Source organism: Puma concolor, chromosome A1 (genome assembly GCF_028749965.1).
Source record: "Puma concolor isolate L17-30 chromosome A1, mPumCon1.1.hap2, whole genome shotgun sequence".
NCBI classification, from domain to species: Eukaryota; Metazoa; Chordata; class Mammalia; order Carnivora; family Felidae; genus Puma; species Puma concolor.
Window position 1 is genome coordinate 27260261 of NC_141667.1, and position 15797 is coordinate 27276057.

The 15797-nt window shown below is 38.7% G+C and overlaps 1 pseudogene; it reads left to right on the forward strand.

The window, feature by feature from the left end:
- The first annotated feature begins 5070 nt into the window (after positions 1 to 5070).
- On the forward strand, positions 5071 to 5494 carry LOC112861140 (large ribosomal subunit protein eL42-like; annotated as a pseudogene).
- Positions 5495 to 15797: the final 10303 nt, after the last annotated feature.

Here is a 15797-nt window from a genome sequence, read left to right on the forward strand (position 1 = left end):
ATGATATAGAAATTAATGTTAATGGGTTTGATGCAGAGACCTTAAAGCGATTTCACTTTTCAAACAAAGCCCTTTTCAACTTACTTTCTATTCAGGGCCATGTTAAGAAAGGAAAACCTCAGGTTCCTAAAGTCTAAGCTTCAGAAAAGCCAGGTGGTTGTGAATTTTGATTTCCATTTTCATTCACAGCTACCCAATTTCTTACATTCTCCCGTGAATTATTTTCAAACAAGACAAAGTAGTAATCTCTGAGTAATGTTACTTTTTTGTTCCAGTGTTATTGGTATAATTTTAAGTCATAGAAATTTGTATAATCTAGCCCCCAAATTTCTCTTATTAATAGTTCAGGAAGAAAAAGAAACAAAAACCATTATCAAAGTTGATAATTGATGTAAAACATCATTTCCAAGCATTGTTCAGTTTAAAGAGAGGAAAGTCCCCTGGACTAGAAGTCAAGAAATTGACTAAGTCATTTTATCTATCTAGTCCAAATAGTCTGTTTTTGTTTTTAATTAACTGACATGATTGAACAAAAATGATTTTTAAGGTCCCACTCAGCTCTCAGATATCCTGGCATTTAAAATAAGATCTGAATAGCACAAAATCGATGAGAGAGCGACATCTAGTGGCTTCTTAGTTTATACACACCCGGACTAACAATTCCAATGAATTACTGATTACTACAGTAATCACTGATTACTACAATCTCATACATTAAAATATTTAGAATTTTGCAACCTAGATGAATCTAGACAATCATCTAGTTCAAACCTCTCACTTCACACTCATGACAACTGAGAACCAAAGTGGCCATATCCTTGCTTAAAGACACACAGCTAAAGGTTACCCAAAGTCTACTGACTCTAAATCTGGTGTGTTTGTGTTTTACAATTTTATGTTCCCCACAAAAGCCAACAAAGGCAAGAAACAATACCATAAAAGACCAAGGAGATTTTATTCCTTTGTGCAAGATCATTATCTGTTGATGTTTATCATACTGTTTTGTAATGTTTGTTTACATGTTTAACTGACCCCATTCATTAGTCATGAGTTTCATGAGGCTAGGGACGCAGTTCTCACTCATTTTTGCAGCCCCAGCACCTAGAGTTATACTGAACCTATCAGTCAGGCTCAAATCTATTATCTTTCATCTATCTACCTAACTATCACTCAAGGTTTAATAACATACCATCAATACATTATTTTTAAATTCATTGAGGAGTGTGTAATTTTATAAAATAAGAAGGTAACTGTATTTTACGTGTGGCCAAAAACAAGACAAATTTACTGAACTATTTTTTCCCAACTCTCGTTTGGAAAACTACCTGTCTCTATCCCACATCACTCAGATGGGGCTGACCGAGTCTTTCTCAGCCCCAGAATTTCATGATCTAGGGCTGGCCAGTATCACTTTGTCTTCTCCCTAGCCAAAGTGACTGGTTTGGGGACTTTTCTGCTGAAGCCACTGGGAAAGATACCTCCTCTTTGTCTGGAATCTTGAGCTATACATGTTTAAAGATGACACAGACTTGGAATAGTCAGTGGCCATTCTTCCTGCCACATGGAAAAAGCTCCCCTAAAAAGAGAGAGCAGATGAAGGAAAACAGAGATAGAGACAGTGGCCTGGCATTTTCAAATACCCTGAATCTGGCCATGCATTTTCTTTTTGCTTAAACTATCTTAAATGTGCTTCTGTCCCTTGAAAATAAGTGCTGATAACACTAAAATATGTGGCTCAAAAAGCAATTGAGGACAAGTCTTTAAAATTTAGTTCCCAACTGTTTCCATGTAAAACAAGGCAACAGTATCACTTGATGTGAATAGAAAGCCATATCCTAGATATGAAATATGAATTATCTCTTCCTCTTTCTCCAAATGCCTGTAGAATGCATTACCTGATTCCATAATTGAATATTTATTGATAGCCTCTATGTTGAGATATTTTATTTCTTTAAGCATATTGTGAACTTCCCAAAGGTACAAATCACAGAATAGCTTAGAACAAAGCAGGGCCCCTGGGTGGCTCAGTTGGTTAAGTGTTCTACTTCAGCTCAGGTCATGATCTCATGGTTCGTGGGTTCAAGCCCTGCATTGGGCTCTGTGTTGACAGCTCAGAGCCTGAAGCCTGCTTGGGATTCTGTGTTTCCCTCTCTCTCTCTCTGCCCCTCCCCCACTTTTGCACACATGCACACCCTCTCTCTCAAAAATAAACTTTAAAACATTTTTTAAAAGATGATTCTTTTTTTTTAATGTTTATTTTTGATGGGGGGCGGGGGGGTCAGAGAGAGGGAGACACAGATTCTGAAGCAGGCTCCAGGCTCCAAGCTGTCAGCACAGAGCCTGATTTAGGACTTGAACTCATGGACCATGAGATCACTACCTGAGCCAAAGTCAGACACTCAACCGAGCTACCCAGATGCCCCTAATTTTTTTTTTTTAAAAAGAACAAAGCAAGCACTTAGTGAATATTTCTTAATGTGTATAAGGTCTAAATTGTGTATAACTATTTAGTTATATATAACATCCTCAGAAAATATTTTATGAGAATTATTTCAAATGAAGAAAAAAGAATTTCCTAATTAAATAAAACTTGCAATAGGGAGAGACTTATTATGTAATTTGCAGAATTGCCTCCTAAGTGGTTCATCTCGTGTGGCTGTGGCTGCTAGTTTCCCACTAAAATCTGTTTTTCCTAACAGAAATTAAGCCAGGTACGTGACTATCCAGGTAGAGACTGAATTCCCCAGCCTCCCTAGAAGCTATGTAGCTAAGATTGGACCAATGGGACATGAATAGAAGTGATTATATGCCACTTCTGGGTCTGGACATTACAAAATTTAGCTTGAGAAATTTCATTATCTTTTTTCCTTTTTTTTTGTACATTGAAATACAGAAGTGCCAGTAACCCATACAGATGAGAACAATGCTCTAGGCCAGGAGTCAGTAAACTATAGTCCACAGACAAGCCACCTGTTTTTTTTGTAAATAAAATATTGGAACACTGCTAGTCCATTTGTTTACATAGTGTCTATAGCTGCTTCTGCACTATAGTTGCAATAAATACTGTATTGGCCTGCAAACCTACAATATATACTATCTGGCTCTTTCAGAAAAAGTTGCCAGACATAGGGAGTCACTATGGCTAGGGGAAAGCATAAATGTTCCACCATGGTCTATTTGGTTCCAGAAAGGTTATACCACCAGAGGGCTCCACTTTAATTGACCCTGCAAGCTGAGAAGAACTGAGCCAACTATATAGGTCCTCAAACTAGCTCAGTGGCTCAGATTGAGATCCCAGTATCAACCCTGCTAAGGCAGTTCTTGAGAAGATGAATTAGGATTATCCAAAAATTCAATGGGAAGGTGTAATAGTTAATTTTGTGTGCCAACTTGCTAGGCCATGTGGTGCCCAGACATCAGTAGAACATTTTGGGGTTGTGTCTGTGAGCACGTTTCTAAGTAAGAAAAACATTTCAGTGAGTAGACTGAGTAAAGCAGATTACTCTCCCTAATGTGTGTGGGCCTCATCTAATCAACTGAAGGCCTGAACAGAACAAAAAGGTTGAGTTAGAGGGAACTCCTCTTGCCTGATTTATCTGAGCTAGAACATCGGTCTTTTCCTGCCTTCAGACTCCAACTGAAATATCAGCTCCTCTTGGGTCAGAAGATCTCCTTCTGGCTTTCAGACTAGAACTTACACCACTACTTTCCTAGATTTCCAGCTTGCTGACTGCAGATGTTGGGACTTAACCTCCATAATTACGTAAGCCAATTCCTGATATTCTGATAACAAATCAATCTCTCTCTCTCCACACACACACACACACACACACACACACACACATCCTATTAGTTCTGTTTCTCTGAAGAACCTTAATACAGAGGATATTTCAAAGACATATATGTTAATCACCCATATATTCCTATACAAAACAGAAAATATGTTTTCATTCATAATCGCAAGTCATCATAATTGCATCACTAGGTAATAAACATTAAGGGAAAACATGGATATGTGCAGATTGTGTGTGTGTGTGTGTGTGTGTGTGTGTGTGTGCAGATTTGTTTGAAATAAAAATGAGCTGGTGGTGTCATTCAGTTAGAAAACCAGAATAGCTTAGAACAGGTGGTCCTTTACCAATTAGCACTCAAAGTCTACATTTTCAAAAGCATTTCCAGATTATTACCTCAATACACAATTTTCCTTTAGATTTGATCATGTCCAAAGACATGCACAGGTGGAAGTTCATCCTTTCAGACCAGTGTTCTCAGTTGGGTGTGATTTTGCCCCCACAAGACATTTGGCAATGTCTGGAGACACTTTTGGTTGTCATAACCAGGAGAAGGATGTTACTGGCATCTTGTGTGTTGCTGCCAGGGATACAGCTAAGCATCCTACAATGCATAGAACAGCCCCCTCCCCAACAAAGATTTATTTTGGCTCAAAATGTCAATAGTGCCGAGGTTGAGAAAAACCCTGCTTTAGACAAAAGATTGTGCTATCTGAGTGAGATAACATATCAAAGTCAAACAGTCATTTATTTAGTGAAAATGAATTCAGAACCTTTCCTGGAAGCTGGTTTTCATGGAGAAAAGTGCGTAGAAGAATGTGAGGTTCCTGAGTACCTTCAGGGAATGGCAGAGGTACCCCACAAAGAAATGAGAAGGGAGAAACACCAAAGACAAATTACACACATTTACAAATTTACAACTCACTTTAGAGGAAAGCATGCCCTTTGGAGAGGAGGTCCAGAACTTCCAAAAAGCTATTCAAATTCAAATACCTAGGAGGCAAGGAGCCTATGATTTCTTGTTTGCATCAAACTTGAGCTTTAGTTTCTAGAAGAACTCAAATGGTTCTTCTCTGACAAAATTAAGCAGAAAACTATGAGTTAAAAAGTAAAGAATCAATGCCTGAGCTGTGTCTCTAGACCAGTGTCTCTAAGCCCTGGGTGTCAGACACCAGGCATTGAACCCACCTTCCTACCCCAAGAGGGCACTGTGGTAACTACTGTTTAAAACCTAGCTTAACTTGCTCTTTCCTTCCGTGCAGATAGCCTTCTCGCAGCCATGGTGAATGTTGCTAAAACCCACCGGACTTTCTGCAAGAAGTGTGGCAAGCACCAAAGTGACACAGTACGAGAAAGGCAAAGATTTTCTTTATGCCGAGGGAAAGAGGCGTTATGACAGGAAGCAGAGTGGCTATGGAGGGCAAACTAAGCCTACTTTCCAGAAAAAGGCTAAAACTACAAAGAAGATTATGCTGAGGCTTGAATGTGTTGAGCCCAACTATAGATCTAAGAGAATGCTGGCTATTAAGAGATGCAAGCATTTTGAGCTGGAAGGAGATAAGAAGAGAACAGGCCAAGTGATACAGTTCTAAGCTTCATATTTGTTACATTATGAAGACAATAAAATATTGAGGTTATGTTCATTTCAAAAAAAAAATAAAATAAAACCTGGCTTAACTTAAGTCAGCTTAACTCCAAGCTTCATGTATTACCGGGATCCTGGCAAGAACAGCTGGAATTCACAAACTGGGTAATTTTGAAGAAACTTTAATGAAAGGACTATTTCCAAAGATATGAGCATGATATAGGGAAAGCTCAGGAGATAGTGCACTACTTCGTACTAATAATACCACCTTTACTCCTGAAGGGGTATTTGGAGGGAGCATTTCTCTAACCACTGGATTCAGAGAGCTGCTTAGGAAGGACAGCCTAATGAGGGCTATGACATTCAATCAAGGGATGCAGCCAGGCCATGAAGACCCTAAAAGAAAGCAACTGAGAAATAAATATATTCGTTTCACTCCCTTTGCTTCTTCTTTTTTAAAATTTTTAAAAATGTTTATTTATTTTTGAAGGAGACAGGGCATGAGTGAAAGAGGGGTAGAAAGAGAGGGAGACACAAGAATCTGAAGCAGGCTCCAGGCTCTGAGCTGTCAGCACAGAGTCCAATGCAGGGCTTGAGCCCATGAAGGGTAAGATCATGACCTGAACCAAAGTTGGATGCTTAAGTGACTGAGCCACCCAAGTGCCCCAGCCCCCTCGCTCCTACTGATCACCTTCTGGTGCTTCTAATCGACAAAATCCAATGGACACTGAGAAAGCAAGAGGATCATTTGATGAAGGTCAGTGTCTGAATCCATTCAGGCTGCTATAACAGAATACCATAGAGTAGGTAGGCAGCTTATAAACAACAGAAATTTATTTCTCATAGTTGGAGGCTGAGAAGTCCAAGATCAAGGCACCAGAAGATTTGATGTGTAGTGAGAGCTGCTTCCTGGTTCATAGATGGCTGTCTTCATGCTTTATTCTCACATGGTGGAAGGGGTAAGAGAGCTCTCTACAGTCTATTTTATAAGGGTATTGTCTAATTTGCTCATATTGCCCCCATAAAATGCCATGGACTGGGTGGCATATAAACATAGAAATTAACTTCTCACAGTTCTGGAGGCTGGGAAATCCAAGATCAAGGCACCAGCAGATGTGATGTCTGGTAAGAGCCATTTCCTGGTTCATAGATGGCTGTCTGCATGCTGTGTCATGGCGGAAGGGGTGAGAGAATTCTTTGCAATCCTTTCTATGAGGACAACGATTCCACTCACGAGGCCTCCACTCTCAAGACATAATCACCACCCAAAGGTCTCATTTCCTAATACCATCATATTGGTGGCTAGGATTGCCACATATGAATTGTTGGGGAGACACAAACATTCAGTCTATAATAGTCAGTCTCCAAGTCAGACCCAGGGGAAGAGTAGGAAGTAGATCTTGAGGAATGCATTCTTGTCCTTAATTCAAATGAAAACTTTGTGTCACCAATACATAGCAACCATTTAATTCTGATTGATACCCATTCATTCACGTTCTCACCTGAAAACTAAATGTTAGCCAGCATCATTATTCTTCATATTATAAGGAAGGGTGGAAACAATGAGAAAAAGAAAGTTAAATAATATCTAGCACAGCTGCTACAATCCCTACTTCTATAGCTGCTCACCAGCCTAAAGCTGGTAATCATGGCTGTCTTCTTCCCCCACTTACTTCAAAGTCCCTTTACCCTCTGATAGCATCTCAGCTGGATTCTTTAATTGGTAGGGATATCCAAATAATTTATTTCCATGGTATATAAGCCTTTGCTGACCTTGTCTTTATTGGACTACCACAGTTTTACATTGAACAGGACTATTTGTCATGGCAGTATTATGAGGTACTCTAGTGATTCTCTGGGTCCTAAACATAATCTTCCCCATACCCACTGTAGAGTGGAAACCCAATTTCCCATTAATTAACAGGATTAGGCATCCTGGCTAGTTCAGGGAGGTGTGGAGAAGGTAAGGAAGTAAACCTAGATCCCAAATAAGGAAGACCACTTCCTTCTGCCTCCACTCCATACCACTACAATCCACTCTCTATGGGACAGAGTGACAATCCTAAAATAAATCTGATAGGCCCATTCCTTCTTACTGTTCTTCATTGCTCCTGGTAAAAAGTCTGAACTCTTTATATATTGGCCATTATCTCTAAATTCTGCCTTTCTGTCCAGGACTTTCTTTTACCACTACCCCATTTCTATGTGGGCCCTTATAGACACACAATTTTAAACATCTTTCAGTTCTGTTTTGTTGTTTTCCATGTGCTGAGATTACTCTTCACTTGCAAGATTGTCATTCAGCAAAGAAAAATTACAATTGTGATCTAAGTCCATATATATATATATATATATATATATATATATACATATATATATATATATATATATATATATATATATATATATAAAGAAAACAGGTAACATAACCTATTTGTCCTTGAAAACCTTTCTGGAACAATTAACCAATAAATATATGGTAAACACATGCTATGTATTCAACCCTTGGTAAAGGTGCAACGACTAATACAGTGACATAAAACAACATTTCTGTCTTCAGTTAGCTTTATAAATAATATGGAGACAATATTCTTAAACATTAAAATAAAAACTAAAAATGATAAAAGATACAAACACTAAGATCAAAATGAAACAGAAGTGCCTTCATATGCTTTCATATATATGGTCATCTATTGTTGCCAGGAAATAACTTAATGTTGGGGTAATGGAGTTTGTGAGAGGAAGAAACACAAATTTCGGAGACAAATAGACCTGTGGTCCATTCCTAGCCCTGATTTTACTAACTGAATAATGAACAAACCACTTAACTCTCCTAAATCTGTTTCCTCCATGATGAAGTACTATGCAGAATAATTAAGAGGATTAAATGAGTTGCTCAAAAGTAGTTGCTGTTATTAAGATGAGATTTCTACCTTGAACACATATATTTAAGTGAAAGACATCTAGACTGGAACCCGTTAAAAAGAAAAACACAGGCCCAAGATGGAGTCACTTATGCTACACCAAATCCCCAAACCAGGGCTTAATACTTAATCTAATTGCAGTTTCAACCTCCTTCAGAAATGTAGTTTTAACAGAACAATCAGGAATTTTCTGGTCAGCCCCAATGAGTTCATCTGCCAGGCAGGCCCCTTCCATCCTCCAAAGGATGATGAGGTAATCTGATGATAAGACCCCCAGGCCCCCCACCCCACAGACTCCCACCCGTGCTCTCAGGGAAAGTAACCTTGGTTGAAACATTTCTTTTTGCTAATGAGTTCTTGTCCCACCATTCTTCCCATAAAACCTTTTCCATTTTGTTCTACTCCTCTGGAAGCTCCCCTCTACTTGCTAGATGGGATGATGCCAGATTCATGAATAGCTTAATAAAACCTATTAAATCTTCAAATTTACTCAGTTGGATTTTTGTTAACACCCTTGATATGTAAATGACTATCCAGCAGATAGAGGGCCCCTGACTGGTGAGAAGAATCCCATCTCTATCTATCTTGGAGGAAGAAAAGTCTCTGGAAAGAAAGTGGCTTCTGGCACCTTATGAGTAATGGGACGCACACTGGTCCTATAGGCCTGCTTAGAAAAAGGGTGAGGTGTGCCTCTCAACTGCCATGAGGCATATTAAGGTCTTCAATATTTGCTCGATTTCAAGAGAACTGTGTACCCAATATGTGCTCTAGAAATACACGGTAACTATGAGTTTGCTAAAGTCTTATGCTAGGCTTTGAGAGATGGCAATGGTTAGATGGATCTGAATGGTAAGTACATGACCAAGTGAGCATAGGCCAGGACACAGAAAAACAATATGTCAGTTTTCCTGGGCTACCTCTATTTCACTGAAAGTTAAAGGGCAGAGAAGAAACATAAACTGGAAAGCGATTAGGATCCAAGCTGTGAAGATGTTTTAATGCTAGGATAAAGATGACCATTGCTCCAGGCAATGAAAGACCATTGTAAGGTTCCCAGCAGAGAAGAGATAGGACAAAAGTGAAGATTAATTCAGAGGGATATATCAGTATAGTTCCTAATGAACCTAGAATAAGTCTGAGAGGGTAATTAGCTAGAACATTCATTTCCCCAAACATAATTCACTTGTAGAGCCTTTTAGAGTTTGCAAAGTACTTTTCATACATCTACTTTCATTTAACTATCCCAACAAGTTCCAGAATCATGTGTTATTCTTATCCTTATTTTATAGATGAAAAACACATACATCACACAGGGTCCCACCAGAGAACAGATGGCAAACTTGAATTAGAGTAATTTAAAGTATTTATTTACAGCAGGTTATAAAAGGATAATCGAGGTGTAGAGAACCTGGGGCCAGTAATAGTGGGAAATCTGTAACCACTCCTTGGCCAGGAAGGCTGAAAAAAGCCAGCTGTACTGGAACCTACAAGCAAAGAGTTGTGTAGAAAGAAGTGCCCTGACATGAGCAGTGACCTTTAGCAGTAAAACATCAGCTGGCCAAGTCAACCTCCTCTCATGGAAGTGCTGGTGGAATAAATACCATGGTTTTGTTCTCTGCCCTCCCATCTCCTGTTGAGGGTCCCATAAATTGGAGGCAACAAGAAACTAATGACCCATAAGTCTATGGATACAGGACAAACCTTTTCCCCTTCAACAGCTTCTCTAGTCTCTCCCCCATATGAAAAGTTTATGCCCCTAACACAAAAGACATATGAAATCCCCTAAGACTGTATGGCATCATGGAGCAATGTTGGTTCAATAATATTCCCTCATGATACCTAAATGTTAGCTACCCCTGGTATTCTTCATATGTGAAAGAAGGAAAAGTCAAGTGAAGAGGGAAAAAAGAAAGAAGTGATGTAAAACATAATTGCTACAATCCATACTTCTTCCTGATCATAAAAGCTAAGTTGGTAATCATAGCACCAGAACCAGCTTCATAGGTGTATTTCCTGTGTGGCCAAATGGAGCCCTGAATTCAGAAGGGCTCTCTGAATTAGTTAATACTCTCCTATTGATATACTGAAGTTCCTGATAATATTTGAGCAAGGGGCCCCACATTTTATTTTGCCCTGGGTTCTACAAATCATGTAGCCAATCCAGCATAGCTTCCTTTTTATAGCATCTATTCAAGTTAACTTAGCCTTTGTTGAAATTTGGCTGGACAGGATTCTTTACCACTTGGTAAAAGTAGATGACCCAAACCTTCCTTCCTTGCCTTTATTGAGTTTTCCAGTGAGTAAAACATTAGGTAAGGAAGTACTATAAAATGGCTCGTCAATATTCTGGATTCCTGACAAAATCCTCCTTTATGTAGCAGAAACCTATCTGCCCTCTACTAATCAGGATCAGTCATTCTGACCTGAACAGCAATCTTTAATTCTTCCTGTAGGTACAGCAGCCTATGGAGCCCCCAAAGGCCAGGAGGCAGTCCCAACCAACTCATCTGAATCATGACTGTACCCTCTTAGGGACTAGGACCTTCAAAATGATCCAGCCCACAGGTATAAGAATGAGAAGCAAAAATTCTTCAGATGAGTTTTTAAGGGCTAACAATGAGAAGCATCTCTCCTTTGTCCTTCAACTTATGAATTCTGGGCATGGAGTTAAAGGCCCTATATACTGGCAAAAATTTAGGGCATATACCCAATGGTATACTGGTAAATGTTTAACAACCAGCTCCCTGGGAAAACGATAAGCCCTGATTTGTAGGATTTGCCAGTTCTGAGGTATAAATATTCCCACTATGGCTAATTTCAAGCTACTAATGTCTGAATGCTGAGTTAGGAACAGATATGCAGTATATATAGTATTTTACCACATTGATAAAATAGACAAAAATGAGCTCAAGAACATAAACAATATTTAATGTAGTAAAATAATTAGGAAGTGGTAAGTTTTTAATATGTTATCTTTTAAAATATATTTGTCAGTTTATATAATAACTATAAATTATAAACATGTGTGTATGTAGCCAAAATATAAAATTATTTTAAAATAAAATTTCTAAACTTTTTATTTTGAAATAACTTTATAATCACATAAGAGTTGCAAAGACAGTACAGAGTTCCCATATGCCCTTCACCCAGCTCCCTCTAATATTATCATCCTACGTGCCTGTGGTACATTTATGAAAGCTAAGATATTGACACTAGTGCAATATACAAAATAAATTCCAGACTTTATTTGAATTTCATCAGTCTTTTTCACTAATTTTTTTTTCCTGTACCAGAATCCAATTCAGGATACCACACTGCACTTAATATAATTTAATTTTTAACCATGGCTATGCTTAACAACTGAAAATTCCTGAATAGTTTTGCAGTTGTTTATATTATAACCAGAAGCTGATTTTTTGCAGTCGTTGTAATTGGCATTTCACTGGAGCAAGCCAGGCACCTATCCTTATAAGCAGGTTGTATGGGCCTCCAAGAATATCTGTGTCAGTTTTTCCTTGCACTAAACACTAGGCTGGGGTACTCTGTTAGGTATTGTAAAAAAAAAAAACAAAAAACAAAAAACCAGTATTTGTTCTTTCACAGTGTTTTTCAGCCAATGTGCAGAATGATGAAGTACAAAGGCAGCTAAGATACGCATGGGCTACGGAGTAGTGCTGTGTGGTAGTTACTAGTTCTAGTTTTAGTACTATATCTAGGTATCCAGAGCTAGATCAACTGCACCAAATTCCATGCCTGCTTGCGTGGTTTTGGAACTATATTTAAAGGCAAAGGGGGAAGCCTGAGGAAACTAACTTTTTTTTACTTTTCTGGTTTGTTCACAAGTCTGATAAGTCACATGGCTTTAAGTAGGTTCTTGAGAGTTCAGAAAATTAAAAAAAAAAATTGGTAGGTGTTATTGACAACAACAAAAAAAGAACACAGGCCTTTATTATAGAGAGAATATGATCTTCTGTGGGACTGAAGTAGAGAAAACATTCAATTGAAGTATTGCAAATCCAAAGGTAAAGAAAGTAATTAAATTTTTAAAAAGATATGTATATGAATTCTCAGTCTCAGGAAGCAGGTATCTTAGGAGATCCAGGAGAAACTAGGGTAGCTTGGAAAATATGCTTGTTTTACTTATTAAAAATGATCACTGGGGGCGCCTGGGTGGCGCAGTCGGTTAAGCGTCCGACTTCAGCCAGGTCACGATCTCGCGGGCCGTGAGTTCGAGACCCGCGTCGGGCTCTGGGCTGATGGCTCAGAGCCTGGAGCCTGTTTCCGATTCTGTGTCTCCCTCTCTCTCTGCCCCTCCCCCGTTCATGCTCTGTCTCTCTCTGTCCCAAAAATAATAAATAAACGTTAAAAAAAAAAAAATGAGCACTGGACAACTGAAAGCAAAATAAAAGAAGAAAGGCTGATTATGCTGGAGGAAGCCGAGGTTCCCTTAAAAATTATTATATCAGAGGAAAGAGAGGAAAAATTATATCTTTATGAAAAGAATAAATACATATAAAATGGAGTAACTTCAAAATGTAGTACAGAAAGATATTCTCCAAAAAGGTAGGAGAGAGGCACCTGAGTGGCTCAGTCGGTTAAGCGTCTGACTACGACTCAGCTCATGATCTCGTGGTTTGTGAGTTTGAGCTCTGCATCCGGCTCTGTGCTGACAGCTCGGAGCCTGGAGCCTGATTTGTATTCTGTGCCTCCTCCTCTCTCTGCCCCTCCCATGCTCATGCTGTCTCTCTGTCTCTCAATAATGAATGAACATTAAAAAAATTTTTTTTAGGGGAGCCTGGGTGGCTCAGTTGGTTAGGCGTCCAACTTCAGCTCAGGTCATGAACTCACGGTTCATGAGTTCGAGCCCCACGTCGGGCTCTGTGCTGACAGCTCAGAGCCTGGAGCCTGCTTTGGATTCTGTGTCTCCCTCTCTCTCTGTCCCCTCCCCTACTCATGATCTGTTTCTCTCTGTCTCAAAAATAAACATAAAAGAAATTAAAAAAAAATTTTTTTAAAGGTAGGAGAAAGAGGTGGGGAGGGGTTTAATGTTATTAGATTAGAACAATAACTGAGATCCACTGAAATCAAATCTAACAGAGGATGGAAAGCAAGGTCTCTAAACAAACTAGAATAACTCACTTATAAGAAACTAGGGTTCAAATACCATAGAGAGTACCCTCTTCAAGGTATAGTTAGGCTATTTTGGAACTATCTACCAAAGATTGACAGTGTCATTGGAAGTGCCCTAAGAACATTTGGATATATTTGAAAGGGAAACCAGAAACATTGGTGCAAAGTACTCCAAGAATTAGTGGGTGAGTTTCAAGTTGACAGTTAATTATACCTGTGCCCAGAATGAACATCATCTTCTAAAATTGCATCAGCATTATCTTTTGTGCTATTATCTATACAGATGTATTTTGTATGGTATGAATGTGCATGATCATTGGTGTCATTTCTAATGGAATTCACAATTTTAATCATATTTTTTAGATTAATTGTAAGGAAATTAAAAGGAAAAAAATCCACATCAGTAGGGACCACATATCTGATAGCTCTAAAGATCTTACACTAAAACATAAGCCAAGATTTATTTGGAAAGCACTGTCACTCCAAGTGTGATTGATGGGTAATTTTTACTGTAATAATGAACACTTTATAAGTGTAGTGTCACATTTTCCAAAGTGCATTCATGAAACAATGATTTCTGTTACATACTGTTAGAAGTTCAGCATCCCTGCCTCCTCTCCTCACAAAATAACTCCCACAAAAACTTCTTAAGTGAAATAGCACCAAAATTTATTTATAGTGAAGATATTGCCAAATGAATCACAAACACATTTTGCCTTAGAGATATTACTCATAGCACCTGTCATGCTCAGCATCCCCTTCTAAAGGTGCCTACACTCCATACTGAAGAAAGTATCTGGTCCCTGCACCATGATGGCTATACCATATGACTAGTCCCTCAGCCACTGCTGAGTAGACTACGGGAAGCACCTGGCTTTAAGGAACAACCAATCAACCCATAAGCTGGCCTGTAACTTATGATTATGTGGCTTGGTAATTAGACAGCCTCTCTGATTCTCCTCCTTGGGAATTTGAACCATGATACATAAAGTAAATTGGTCAGCTGGTAAAAGGAGGAGGAGCAAGAGACAAGATTAACACATTCATGCTAATAGTGGAGTACTAGAGCTCAAAGTCACAACTTCTTGCTACTAGAGAGGACCTTGGATTTTGATTAACCATCAAACTACAGTCCCTGCAGTCTCACATGAGGCCCAATTGTTCAGTTTTCCCTGCAACCCTTGTGGCCTGGCTACATAGAGGAGATTCCTGTTCCTTTTCTACTTCATGTAGTTTTAGAATAAATTCCCCATTTGTCAAAATCACCAAGTGACTATTTCTTGCAACAAAAAGAGCACCTCTCCCCGTTCTTCATGTGATCATATTTATACTTACCTGGCCACATCCCAGCTGAGTGTTTTTCTGAGATATACTATCACCAAAGCAGAACTTGCCAGGCATGTCTTCCATTGTTGCACACTCTTTGTACTTCCTTTTTAAAAAATGTTTTTACATGGATGAATAAAAAATTATTAGATAACTTTGAATCTTCTTTAATTCATATTTTTAAAAAGTTGATTATGTGCAATCTTCTGTTATCTGTAGCACTATTTGTTACAATTCATAAATAATTTTGTTTCACTTCTCAAGGTAGAGCTGTTGAGAGTCACTGTCCTAAAAAGTACCCAGGTTAGAGGGCGTAGATTACAACACTGGATGTCAATCAACAGTTTTCTTCTTAGTAAATAGATAAAAGTTGAAAAACAACATGTTGTGCTCTAAATCTGGGATTGTTGGAAGCTCCCATTATCTTTGCTCAGCCCGTAAACGCACATATGATGGGGGGAAAATCTCTTCCTAACACCAGAGGGCACTGTGCCATTGGGCTATCTCCCTGAGAGGTTCCCACACGGGGAGCTAATTTTTACAGCTTCTCCTACATTCCTGTAGCACATTCAATCTTTCAGAAAAGCCTTCTGCTCTTTCCTTTTTACCATCCTTTCACCAGGACTGTTCTGAGGTTGAATGAGAATAGGGGATTAAAAGAAGCTGCTAGAGGCCAAGTTGCACAGCAGTAAGAGGAATTTGCAATTGTTAGTCTATACTATTCTACCTCTAGCAAATTCAGTAATCTCCCAATCTTCTGGTCCTTGTTACCCTTACTTAAAATTAGGATACAATTCAGACAAATATATGTAATGAGCATACCTAAATTGTTTTAGACTGGAAAGTAAAATCTTGTTAATTCTCATTCTAATTTAAAAATAAATCAGATTGGTCTGCTTAAACCTATTAAAGTTCTATATAACTCCTGGAACTTCTTTTTTTTTTAACTTTTTTTTTTTTTAACCTTTTATTCACTTTTGAGAGAAAGGGCATGAGTGGGGGAGGGGCAGAGAGAGAGACACAGAATCTGAAGCAAGCTCC